The following is a 13069-nucleotide window of genomic DNA, read 5'->3' on the forward strand; positions in this document are numbered from 1 at the left end:
TTTCTACATCTATAAGCTCTCAACCATCTAGTAAACGGAGAACATGGCGTCCTCTTTGTCAGCGTCGACTTCGGCAAGAGCCGGAGGAGGCTCCGATCAACCTTCATAGCTGCAGCAAAGGAATGGGTCTGATCAACCTTTGCTCCGATCAACCTTGGGTTTTGGCTTGAATGGGTCTGGGTTTCGGCTTGATCTGGGTTTCAACTCCGATCAACCTTGAGAATGAAAAACAAAAAAAGCACAAAGCAAGTAAATAGATATGGGTTTCAGCTTGATGGTGGCTGGGTGATGATGACGGTGGTTGGGTCTAAGAGAGAGAGAGAGAGGCCATGAGTGAGAAAATAATAAAAAAGGTAAAAGAATGATTATTTTATTGAATAAATGTGTAAAATAGATAAATTGATGTGAGTGCTTTGTAAAAATGAATGTGTAAAATAGAAAAAGTAGGTTTTAGATGTGCAAAATGCAAAATGCAAAAAAAAAAAAAAAATTGCATCCACTAGTGTGGATGCTCTTAGACTTGGATTTGGACCGAATCTCTTGATCTGATTTCAGGTTACTTTAGGTGGTCAAGCCTGGTTGAATGGACCTGAGTTGCAACTGCTTTAATGCCCAAATAAGAAATCAAGCAGTGTGCTTGGTTATCAAGAAAAGCATACCTTGGAACTCATTTGCAAACGTCCACTTATTTGGTGTTTCTAAACAAATTAATAATTTTCAATAGGGACAGAAATCATTCTTAGACAATTCAGCTCAGAAAAAGACTTATTTATGTTCATTTGTTTAACAAATAATCTAATCTCAAATCCAAGTTTAGGCTCATCTATTAAACGAGTAAAGTTCAAACATAGTAATATGTTTGTAAATATGATACTCAATTTAACTATGTATAATGTTATATTTTTATATGTATATATGTCTAAAAATATACTTATATGTATAGACCTGAAATTGGATTGTATAAGTTTGTACTTAGATTTATATTATATTATTTGTAGTTTGTTGATAATATAAATAGTCAATTTGTAATGAAAATTTCATAAGTTTATGAACAAGTAAAAAATGGACCAAACTAGACCGAGATGGACAAAATGGACCAAACTGTACCGAAATATTCTAAAGTGAACCAAAATAGACCAAATTGACTAAAATGCTGCACTGATGTAGCTAGGTAGGAGCATAATAACAATAAATGTTACGTTTAAACTTTTGGATATTATATAGGTATAGATAGATGGGTAAAAAAATAAGTTAATTAAGAAATTTGTCAACAAGTTTAAGTTTGTTTGACAAGAAAATGAATCAAGCTTAAATATGTAATCTTATTTGGTGATGAACTATAGTTTGACTTTGTTGAGGTCTAAAAAATCACAATATTGCACCAAGACCCAAAACAACACAAAGGATTAAACTCTAGAAAAATAAAATATTTAGACCTTCAATAAAGGAAAAGGAGGAGAGGCCCAAACCCATTAAGAGTCATAAGGAGGAACCCAAATCCATGAATGGGTAAACTTCGGACCTCATGAAACAAAGGGAGGAAAAAAACCCATCCCTCAAATGTCAGAAAATCACTGGGGAGCCCAAGAAAAAAGCTGGGTCGTGATACTTGGGGACTCCTAGGAGCCTGGGATCCTCGAGCTATGTAGCAAAGGTCAGACTGAGATTAAGACAGTTCAAGGTAGGCATGCCAATAAACATAAAGAATTAGAACAAATGGGTCCCTATCGGCCACCCAATGATGCAGAAATCGGATCAAAAGGCTTGGGAAACAACAACTCATAAGTAAGGGTCTGGTCCCAGGAAGAAGAACCATGAAGGAAGGAGGCTAAGGATCTTTTTGCTTGGCAGAAGGGAATTAGCTCACTTAGGAAAAATGACAAAAGGGAAAGCAGCCAAAAGGTGGGTTTGAAGGAAAGGAAAAGAAAAAGGAAAAAAAAAAAAAAGTGGAATCCAGAAGCCTTGAAGGAAAGAACAAATGTCAGCCTTCTAGGACCCCCAGAACGGGAAGGTTAGCTAGAGGCTTTTGAAGAAGAAACCTCAAAAGAAGAAATTAATGAAGAGTGAGAAATGGACTTGCCACCAATGTTGCTAACACAACATTGGTTCTGATACCCAATGGAGCAAATAGAGGGAATCAATGGTACCCTATAAACCCTAGGATGACACTATAAAAGAGTAAGCAGCCAACAGTGAAGAGGCATTCAAACACAGTGGATTGAAGTAAAAATACTTAAGAAAACTCTGCCAGAATTCAAAAGAAGAGAAAAAAGAGGAAAAAACGGTGTCCGGGATCCTCATAACAACCACTAGAGAACACACACTTAGTTTCAAAGGGATTCAAACTTTGCAAGTCTTAGAGGCCGAAGAGCCACCTAAGTTTGTGATTTTTGAACTTATTTGGACCTTATAACATGTCCTAGATAGCATAATGTATTACATGATTAAAAGAATGATGAAGCATTTTACATTATTTTAAGGATCTCTAACACTTTATTTTATTTCCTCTTTCTTATCATTTCATTCTTTGTTGTTCCCTGTTATTCAATACGTATATTCTCTGTATGTTAGTGTGTATGTGTTGTAGAATTCATGCCATGTGCACCACTTAATTTGAAATCAGTACCATTTAGCTGCGGTGAACCAAGCCCAGTCCCTTGAAATATAAAGCAACAGACCTAGGATCCTCACTTTCTTACTTAGGCTTGTCTGCTGCATTTCTCTAAAAAAAAAAGAACTCACATAGACTTGTGTTCGAAATAAAATTAAACGAGCATATTTGAACTTTTAATGCTTGACTTGACTCAGCTCATTTAGTGTCCTAATTAAATTTTCTCAGCTCCACAACATACAATACACCCTTGACCCTTCATTATCATACTATGCTAACGCTTAAACCATCAGAGTTTACATTAGGTAATTTGAGCCATTTCACACCACCATTTTAGTTTAACAACCCGTTGGCGGAAATACTATTCCTATATTAGATTTCTTCCACCAATTGCTGCGAGGTTTTCGATTCCAGTTTCAAAATTTTTTTATATTTCATTTGAAATAACAGCACTACAAGTCACAAATTCTAGCTGTGTTGCAACATGTTCACCTGCGTGTGTACTAGGAAAAAGTCACGGGTTCTGCTCCTAACAAGAGAATATGTGGGCCAAATACCAATTTATCTCCATTCTAGGCCAGGGAGTGGTCTAAAGCCAGAACAAGTAAAGGTTAAAAAAAGAACAAACTCTACGATTCTATGGTTTCAATGATGTTATCACTCAATTTTGAAATCCTATGCGATGAGATTTGAAAACATGTCACCATCATCTACATCCTTTACATACAATTCTGAGGGTTCCACTGCCCCCTCTATCTCTTTGGACTAACAAACTAACACCATGTTTTCGGCCTCTACATTCTTATCGGTCTGTCGTCCTTACTGTGTAGGCCCTTGCAATCACAAGAAAGTGAATTTCATGTCCTAGTATTGAGGTCAATTTTTGTAGGTTTTGACAAGATAACGATTATGGTAAATGCTTAGAACCTATTATAGATCTGAGTCACATAATAGAAGGTAAAAACTTGCACATAATTATGCAGCATATCATACTGTGACAACAAATATACCAAACACACATATTATGGTGCGCCTGAAATGAATTATTTGCCATATTTAGGGTTCTTTTGGAAATAATTTATTTAGATAAAATTGAAATTTTTTTACTGAAAATGTGTTAAAATTTACTTAAACTTTATTAAAATTTGAAAATGTGAGAAAATACAGAAAAAATAAAGTTTAAAAAAATTATATATAAAAAAGTTAAAAACTAAACTTAAAAGATCATTCCAAACACACTCGGAAAATTCTTAGGTAGTCCCGGAGTATAGTGAAATGGTGCTTCCTCCTTTTACATTCATGGTAGACCCCACTATGAATTTAATGAACAAATCATACTATGAATGTGAGAGTAGAGAACACTATTCTCCATACTCCGAAAGTACCTAAAAATTACTCAACACACTCCTGATGTCCTGATGACTTGTAGCATGTAGGTGTAATTGAACCAGGAAACTTTAAACAAATGTGGCCTTTTGTTTTACTTGTCACCTAACACACAAGAGGGTTTGGATTGGGCTCAAACACTCACATCTGTATTTCAGCTTTTTATTATTTATTTTTTTTTGTTGAGACGCGTATCATTTATTGTTTATTGGATATGACCAGTAATTTTAAGCCAATAAACAGTAATTTTAAGTATGAATAATGTTTTTCATACATTAAAAAATTATTTTACTATAATATTTTTTAGTTTCAATTTTTAGTTGTTTTTAAACGGATCCGAATTCAACTCAGCACCCTGTTTAAAATTCAAAAAAAAATTTGTTTAAAATTCTAAATATTTGTTGATGATAGGGGTTGATTATTTTAGCTGTCAAAAGATACCCAAATCTTTGTCTGCGAAACTAGACATACCTGCAGTTTGGCAGGTAAGTCTTGGGTTGGGACATACATGCCATGGCTGACCCCCCAAAACATCTAAAGCTGCTATTGTCCTTTTTTTCTGACCCTCTGAAAAGCAACCTACCAAGCTTAGAAATAAATTTCACCCCTTAATCAGAGGGAAAAGAAAGTTTACCAGATAAAAATGTAACATTTTTCGTAACGTAAGTTTTAATTCAATATAATTTCACTTTTAGATCGGTTGATTTATAGGATAAAGTTTCTCTCGAAACTAATTTGAAAAAAAATTCTTTAAACTTATTTTTATATCTTTTTATTTGACGTGAATCTTGAAAATCTAGCTATTAAATTGTATTTTCAGTATATTCTTAACATACACGTCAAATTTTATTCAAATAAAATGTTAATTACTATTCGATCAATAAACGTATTTTTTATACATAAGTTTATGTTATAAAAATTTAAAATTTAAATATTTGATTAATGACATAATTATTGATCTTTAACTTTTTTTAAATTTTACAAGTATAAAGAACATAATAAAAATATTAAATTCAATGGTTAAATTTTCAAAATTTAAATTCAATATAAAGATAAAGGAAAAGTTTGAATAAGTTATTTCTAAACTAATTTGAAAAAAAAAAAAAACATTTTCCTAATTTGTATTACTATTATTATACCATCATCGCAACAAATTACATCAACAGTTTTGCATCACTAACTATTTATCTGCTTGACAAATCAAGGACCACAAACATAGCACTGGCTTGGCCACTTGATAAAAGAGTAAATTCTGAATATATATTGAATGCTACTTGGAGGACATTTTCCTTTCTTACATTTTTGACACTATATTTGACATTGTGGGGCAGCCAGTTGGGCTCAAGCAAGAAAATAATTTGAGGCCCCAGTCGAAGATTTTGAAAATAATTTGACTTGCATATTTATTGATTTTGAGGACAATGTCATTCAAGGTAGGTACACAAACCCAGATGTCATAAACAGCTTGAGCTAAGTTCATTTACTATTTGTTTGCTGATCAACAATGCTTATCAGTTTAGACAACTCATCCTCACCAATCAGCTTTTCCTCTATTGGCACAAGTCTGGGAGGTGGTTCGAAAGCTCTTAATAACTTGATAAGAAATAATGAGTTCCATCTGAACATACTTCAATTCTTTTGCTGGGCACCTAATTAATTGCAGGTCAATGGTTCAGTCAACAATGGGCTTCATGGGGTTAGGCTCATGAGCATGCCAGTTTTGGTTTCATATAGGCATATAGCTTATTTCCTTATATACACAATTTTGGCAATAATTGCGTTGGAAAATTTTTATTGATTTTTATTTAAATTTACTACTATTGTCATTTTTTACCTATTGTAACAATTTGTCACATTAACAGATACGAAATTTATTTTCTAATTTTGTGTATTTATAGACTTTCTCCTTAAAATATAATGTAAATTATACTGACTTATTTTTTTAGATTTTACAAAATGATATCCAAATGATTTTTTATGTAATGGCACTCTACTTGAAGTTTGTATAAATATGATAGTTAAATTTTGTCTTTTTTGAATTGAGATTTTTGGGGGAAAAAACACTTTCTTCATGAGATTTTTTTTCTTTTTTTTTCTTTTCCTCAACTTGCAAGATGACGAGAAAGTTTGAGGTTTTTTATTTTCAATGTCCTATAGGGTGACGAAAATAATGGGCCTTTTACTTATTCTCTATTGTGGTTATTACATAAGCTACGTTGCACTTAACATTTTTTTTTTAGTGTGAAGTTCCAAAAAATTGTTAAAATTTTGATCTTGAATATGAAGAATGGGTAGCTCTCAACAATTTGGTTAATTGTGCTAAAGTACTAGGTCAACTTATGCTTGGTTTGAAATGAATTATTGGCAAAGCTTTAGCAACCTAGTACTTTGCTCAATTTTATTTTTATTTTTTAAAATCCCTTTAGCACAAATCCAAGATTTCAACATTCAAACAGCATAATTGAGTTTGGACCACATACATGTCAAAATTTGCCCAAGATGACTCCTAAGATATACGAGATCTATAGCATGAATAATTTATATATTTATATGTATACATGCATCTTGTTGGTGATGAATTTGATCGTACAAGTTGAAGACAATTCTTCGATATGTCATGGTGGCTAAACGGTTTAGGTTTTTGGCAATACATGAGTTGTGACCACCTTGGATAAGATCCATTCCTATCACATTGGATGCCGATTGTGTAGTATCAATATTAACTGTTTACCAGACAATATGAAAAGAAGTTTGGGACAATAATTCGATTCACGCATTGGATGTGCAATGCAGGCCAGTTGACAGTCGTTTGGGGCCTCCATTCTGATTTTCTTCGATGTCCCTTTGCCTTCTGGGACCATATTGGATTGGTTTTTAGAGTTTTGAGTCCTATATAATTAACATGTTATAATGTAATAATGGTAGAAACTTCCATCAGGTAGAAACATCCAACGTTTGCCCACATATGTTTCAGAGAAAAATATTTTACTTGTGTTTTAGTTAGTAGTTTCACCATGACCAAAAAAAAAAGACTGGTCAGGCTCAAAATTTCTGTAGTACTCTTATCAAGTATCAACCATGATTCTCAAACCAGTTTTTAACTTTTTATGCTCAAGGCAGATTGGCTCACTGCGACCAACCATTTTTTTAGGATGATGGGTGTGCTTGGTGTTCCCATAAAATGTAGGATAAATGTGGTCGCGTTTAAATTAGAACATGTTTTAATCTTTCTTGAATCTTTTAAGTTCTTTTTGACAGTTGAGTAATCTCAACACTACCCTCATTTTGTTACCTATGGTTCCCAACATTATAGTGTTCCCATTTTTCATTTTATGCTTCCTTTTTCCATGTTGGCTATTAGACCATTATAATCTGAAGTTTAGAATCTCAAGATAGTTTAGACACTTATAAATTAACATACAATCAAATTTACTCCTTAGCCCTAGGGTGATGGGGGTGTTCTATGGGAAAGTAGATGAGTGAATGAGACTTACAACTCTTAATCCAAGTCCACATCAAAGAATATTATAATCTTCAATATAACTTTGGGCATTTATAAGAATATATCTTCCAAAGGAGACATAATACATTCAATGACCTTCCTTTGAATTCCTTCTTGTTTGAGGAAATAAAGGCCCTAGAATTTGTTATGAATTTGCTACCTACACCTGGTGATGGGGCATCCCTACAACCAAAGGGCCAATCATGTAAAGAGCTATTACACCATAGTGGACCAAACCAGAGCCATTCGTATATACCAACTCATACCTAGAATCACTTCGATGTGTCTAAAACTTTGATTCAGTTGTTGGGATGTCATTTTCCAAGATGTCCTAATATATTGTCTTAGGATTCAGGAACTATACATTTGCTTTTACGTCCCCTGGATTTTCATAAAATGATATGCAGTGTGTGCTAAACAGCAAGTTTTAATGGGAAAATTAGTTTCATATGGTTAATATGTTTTACCTTTAGGTATCTTACATATGAATTTTGTACCAATTAATCGATTATCCAGTACTGCTTTCTTTTGTGAGAAATTGATGTAGACAACTTATGATTTTGTCTTGGTCTAGAGTGAGATTGAAAATCCTAAAACATCACTCTCTCTTCATATATAAGCCATACTTTAAGATCATAGAGTGCATTATATAAGCCATACTTATGATTTTGTCTTGGTTTAGAGTATCATTTTAAGATACAAGAAAGCAATATTTTTTATTATCCAAAAAAAAAAAAGCAATATTTTTTTTCACTGGGGTGTACTTCCCATGTCAAAGTTCATTTTTGGAGGACATAATATTGAAAGTTGGGATCATAACATTTTGAAATGGTTTCCAGTCAAAAGGACAATTGATTGCCCAAGAGCTAAAGATGGCAGGGTCCATAAAGTAACACAATTGTATGTTTTTACTTTAAATTCCCATTGATGTTGTTTCCATCTTCTACAAACAAACACAACCCCTTCTGAGAAATAAGACTGTGTAAGAGAGACTAGAGAGAGAGAAAGGCCTATGGTCCCATATGGTCCTCTTCTTTGTTGTCCTTCAAAGCTTTACAGCTGTGAGCAAGAAAAAGATAGAAGAAATTTTACTTGAAGGTTTTGGTGCAAATTTGATTTCATTTGATTTCATTAATGAACCAATAACAATGATAGGAAAAAGAGATGTGACCAGGTCAAAAAAGATGGTTTTCAGATCACCAAAGCTTTTTTTGTAAGAAAATAAAATAAAACAACATTTATAAAAAGAAAACCCCATCATATTATTATTCTACAATTATTGGAGTGGGGGCAGACTGACCTCATGAGCTTTGGTCTTTGGGAGCAAGCTGTTTTCCTTGAAAAAACACACCATCTCTCATGAATCATGATAATCACTAGCAATAGCATGCATCTTCTGCCCTCAATACTCTTCCAACCTTTTAAAGTAGAGAACCAAAAAAAAGAAAAAATAAATAAATAAAAGACCAAAGACAATCTTCCCAAAAAATCAAAGATTTTGTCTCCCATATTCAAAATCCCCACCTCTTGCCTTTTCAACTTTTGAAGGTTTAGTGCATATCAAATGAAATCAAAATCAATGTCTCTCTCTTTGCCTTTGTTTTGTGGGAAGACTTTCCGTTTCTTAGGTAAAATGTCATTGCTTATGGGATTTATATAAGATTTTTTTTTTAATATTAATGCTATAGATATAACAAATTTTATAATTTACAACCTAAAAATGTTATTTAATGGTAGGAAATTTTTGTAACTTATCTCCTTACAAATTTTAGGTTATGGGTTTGAATAGTGAGTCTCGCTATTGTTTGAGTTATCTCATACCATATCAAATTCGGATTTGAATGGGTCGGAATAGTGACCACACTTGCAAATCAAAAAAAAAAAATTACACTTTTTTAATAATTGGTTGAAGTAAAAGTATATAATTATGGTAATATCATTTTTTCAAGAATCATCACCAACATCATTTTTATTGTACAAATATCACAACTTATCATCTCAATAATTATGATTTTTTTTTTTTAAATTAGCTATGTTATTAGACTCATTGATATTTTTATACTCTTACAATGAATAATTGAAACGCGTTACAAAATAAAAGTTTAAAATATGTTACCTCTTTAGACTGCCACCGTATATTTTTTTTTAATGTGCATTATTTAATGAGATAATATATTTTATTTTTTGTGAAAATGTTGTTTACCCTTAATGCTCACAATTCTTCTTCTTCTTCTTCTTTTTCTTCTTCTTCTATGTAATTACTTGATTAAATTTTATAATTAACATAGTAACTTCCAAGTACACATTGCGTATTAATTTAGATGTGTGTGTTTAGCAATAACTATGGCTGTCTAGTAAAATTTGCAAACAAAAAATTACGTTTAGATTAAACTTTCAAAAAAAAAACTTATTATTCTTGTGAGACCGTGCTATGAGAAATTCTTTAAACATATATTTTATTCTTTCGGTATATATGTGACAAAATAAATATAATTATTTGAGTAAAATAGTTATTATCAAAATAATTTCAACACGTGAAAAGCTTATTCAATATAATTAAATTATTCAGAAGCATGCCTGTGCTCTACAATAGTGACAAAATTTGCTCTAGCAAAAGAAATCCTAAAACATATTCACACTCTCACATCTCAAAGCCATTAGCCATGTGAATGTGGAGAAAATCACGTTTTCAATAATTATATTCAATATTATTCCTTCGATTTTGTAAAAATAATATTAGCATATAACACGTGAAAAAAGCTGAGTGAACTTTTTTTTTTGTTCCAAAAAAAAAAAGATAAAGGAAAAAAAAATAAAGCAAAGGGAATAAGCAAAAGGGTGAATGGGTAATGCATTTTCCATTAAGAATCCACTAAGATGAGCATCATGAATCTCTACCACCACGCAATATAGATGGAGAAAAGATAAGGGAATGTTAACTTTTTTTTTTTTTTTTTATAATATGTGAACTTTATATGTGGTTACGGGTTATACCTACTTTCACGTTAACTTTAGCTTGGAAAGATTGTAGGGTTTATTATATCCGAGTTAGTCTAATCCAATGACCATGCATAAAAAAAGATTGGACTAAATAAAGTCAGCAGTACTGCAACACAGTGCTTAAAAGCTGAGGTAAAACTAAAAGCAAACTGAAGCTAGCAAGCATTCTTTCTTGTTAAAAGCGCGTGCACTACAAATTGAGTAATCACGGTAGCAAAAGCATGACGGTAGTAATCACGTGGGGTTTTTTTTTTGCCCTGATTTTATTATATTTTTGTTATTTAGCATCAAACCTAAAGATATTAATTAAATAGCATTTAGAGTTTTTGAGATTCAAGTTACTCAAATTCTAAATTATGGCAATCTATATAGATATATGAGTTTCTTCAATAAGCGAATATAGAACGTACACACACTCTCACTTCTCATATTTTTTTCAAATCAAAGAGAGTAGAAGTTGTGTTTTTAAATATTTTTTTGAGCAAATTAATGCAATTTTTTTTACTAAAAAAATTAGGTTACAATCAAATTTGTAAACAAAATTTTTCAATTTTTTTTAAAATTTCAAATGGGCCTTAAATTTTTTTTGAAAAAAATCACATCAATTTGCTCAAAAATATATTTAAAAACACAACTTTGGTTTATACTTTAACAAGATTATTTCACTTATAAACATTGACATCACTTAAAAAATAATAATAATAACTACCAAAAATACCTATTTTTAATGGGAAAATTTAATCAATATCCTAAAGGTATTAGTTTAGAAAAAATTTTCAGAAATTTTTTACAAAAAAAGAAAAAAAAATCTAATTTTAATGTCCTTTTTTTTATATATTTTCTATAAAAGTTGTTCGAAATTTTCTTAAAATTGTACATTAACAAATACCCTAAGACATGTGTTAACTAGACCCATTTAATATTCAGATCTAACATTTTTTAATGAGTTAAGGAAAGTAGGAAACAATGCAGCGGTCCATATGGTGTTGAATATCTGGTGTCTTTTTAAAAAAATGGTATAGAAAGAATATATATTCTTTATGAAAAATCCTAAGTATACAACAATTTTTAAGTTGTGAATGGTAAAACTTTACTTTTATATGTTCTAATTACTGATCTTTTTTATTTTACATCGATCATAGCAATTAACAAACATACTCATAGTCATAGTTGTGATTAAAAAAAACAATTGTAAACTTTTTATAAGTAAATTTTCTTTTTCTTTTTTTAAGAAGGTAAAGTCTTTGGGACTTGGGGACCACTCCCAACACCATCTCCTCCCATTGGAGACCGAGAGGTAGAAGTATTATCCAAACAAAGGGTTAAGAGTTATGTAAGTAGACATATTGATTTTTTAAATAATAAATTAAAGGACTAAGACTTCTTGCCCTATAATCATAGAATTTTGTACATAATTAACCCTACAAAGATAGGCTGTGCTTAATAGGTTTCTATTATGATATAAGAATGAATGGTAAACACGGATAAGTACAAGAGTTGGTCGGGAAGGGCGTAGTAAATTATCAAGATAGAACTTTCTTAATTAAATAACCATTTTCTTTGTTTTGGAATACAGTTTTCAAAATTTTGTCTGGAAGTAAACATAAAACACATAGAAATCCACCAATTTCCCTAGCGGGAAATAGTTTTTTTTTTATGCATTTGGGTTATTACTGCATATATGCATAAAGAAAATAAATTTGATTTGGGCAACACCCTACGGCCAAAAAGCATTTGGAAAAAAAATTAAATTACCAATTTTTTTGTGCTAACAAGGAAAAAAAATCTTTGCTAAAAGTGAAATTATTACTTTTTTACTTTTTTCTGTTATCAAAAATTATATGATTTCATGAAACACAATGTTGGGGGGGAAAAGCAATGACAACAATATATCATAATTATCTACAATGTGTCATTGTCAACAATATATCATAATTATCTACAATGTGTCATTGACACCGAGTATATAAAGAAACTAAATATATCAATTGATTATCAAAAAATATTATAATATATATAATTAAAACTAAAATATCAATCATCACAAAAATAATCCATCCATATTAGCAAGATATTGGTCTAATAAGGAAGATCATTTTAGACCTTCAAAATAGGGATGACAGCGAGATGTGGTGAAAAAAACTTCTTGTTAGACAAAAGTGGGACAAGTTAAGATAAAACTTAGTGGAAATATTTTGACATCCTTAATGAGATGGCTTGAGTGTAACAAAGATGAGATGAAGGAGAGAACAAAGTAAAATTTTTGAAGAGAGAGAGAGAGAGAGAGAGAGATCTTGGAGTGATGATGATGATGATATTTATATTATAATTAAACTACATATATAAATACTTTAAATTAATGTATAATATGGCTTGGCTTAGTGCTCTAGTGTATAGAAGCCAACATGATACAAATAAATGTTGAAAATTGATCACGCGTTCACGTCGTGCCTTATCTCGTGTAGAAGCTTTTCTTATATAATATATATGTACATTCTAAGCGAGATGAAACAAGTCAAAGGCTATAAACAAGCCAAGTCGGGTTGAGTGAAAGTTCAAGATTGTTTCTT

Source organism: Castanea sativa, chromosome 7 (genome assembly GCF_040712315.1).
Source record: "Castanea sativa cultivar Marrone di Chiusa Pesio chromosome 7, ASM4071231v1".
Taxonomy (NCBI): domain Eukaryota; kingdom Viridiplantae; phylum Streptophyta; class Magnoliopsida; order Fagales; family Fagaceae; genus Castanea; species Castanea sativa.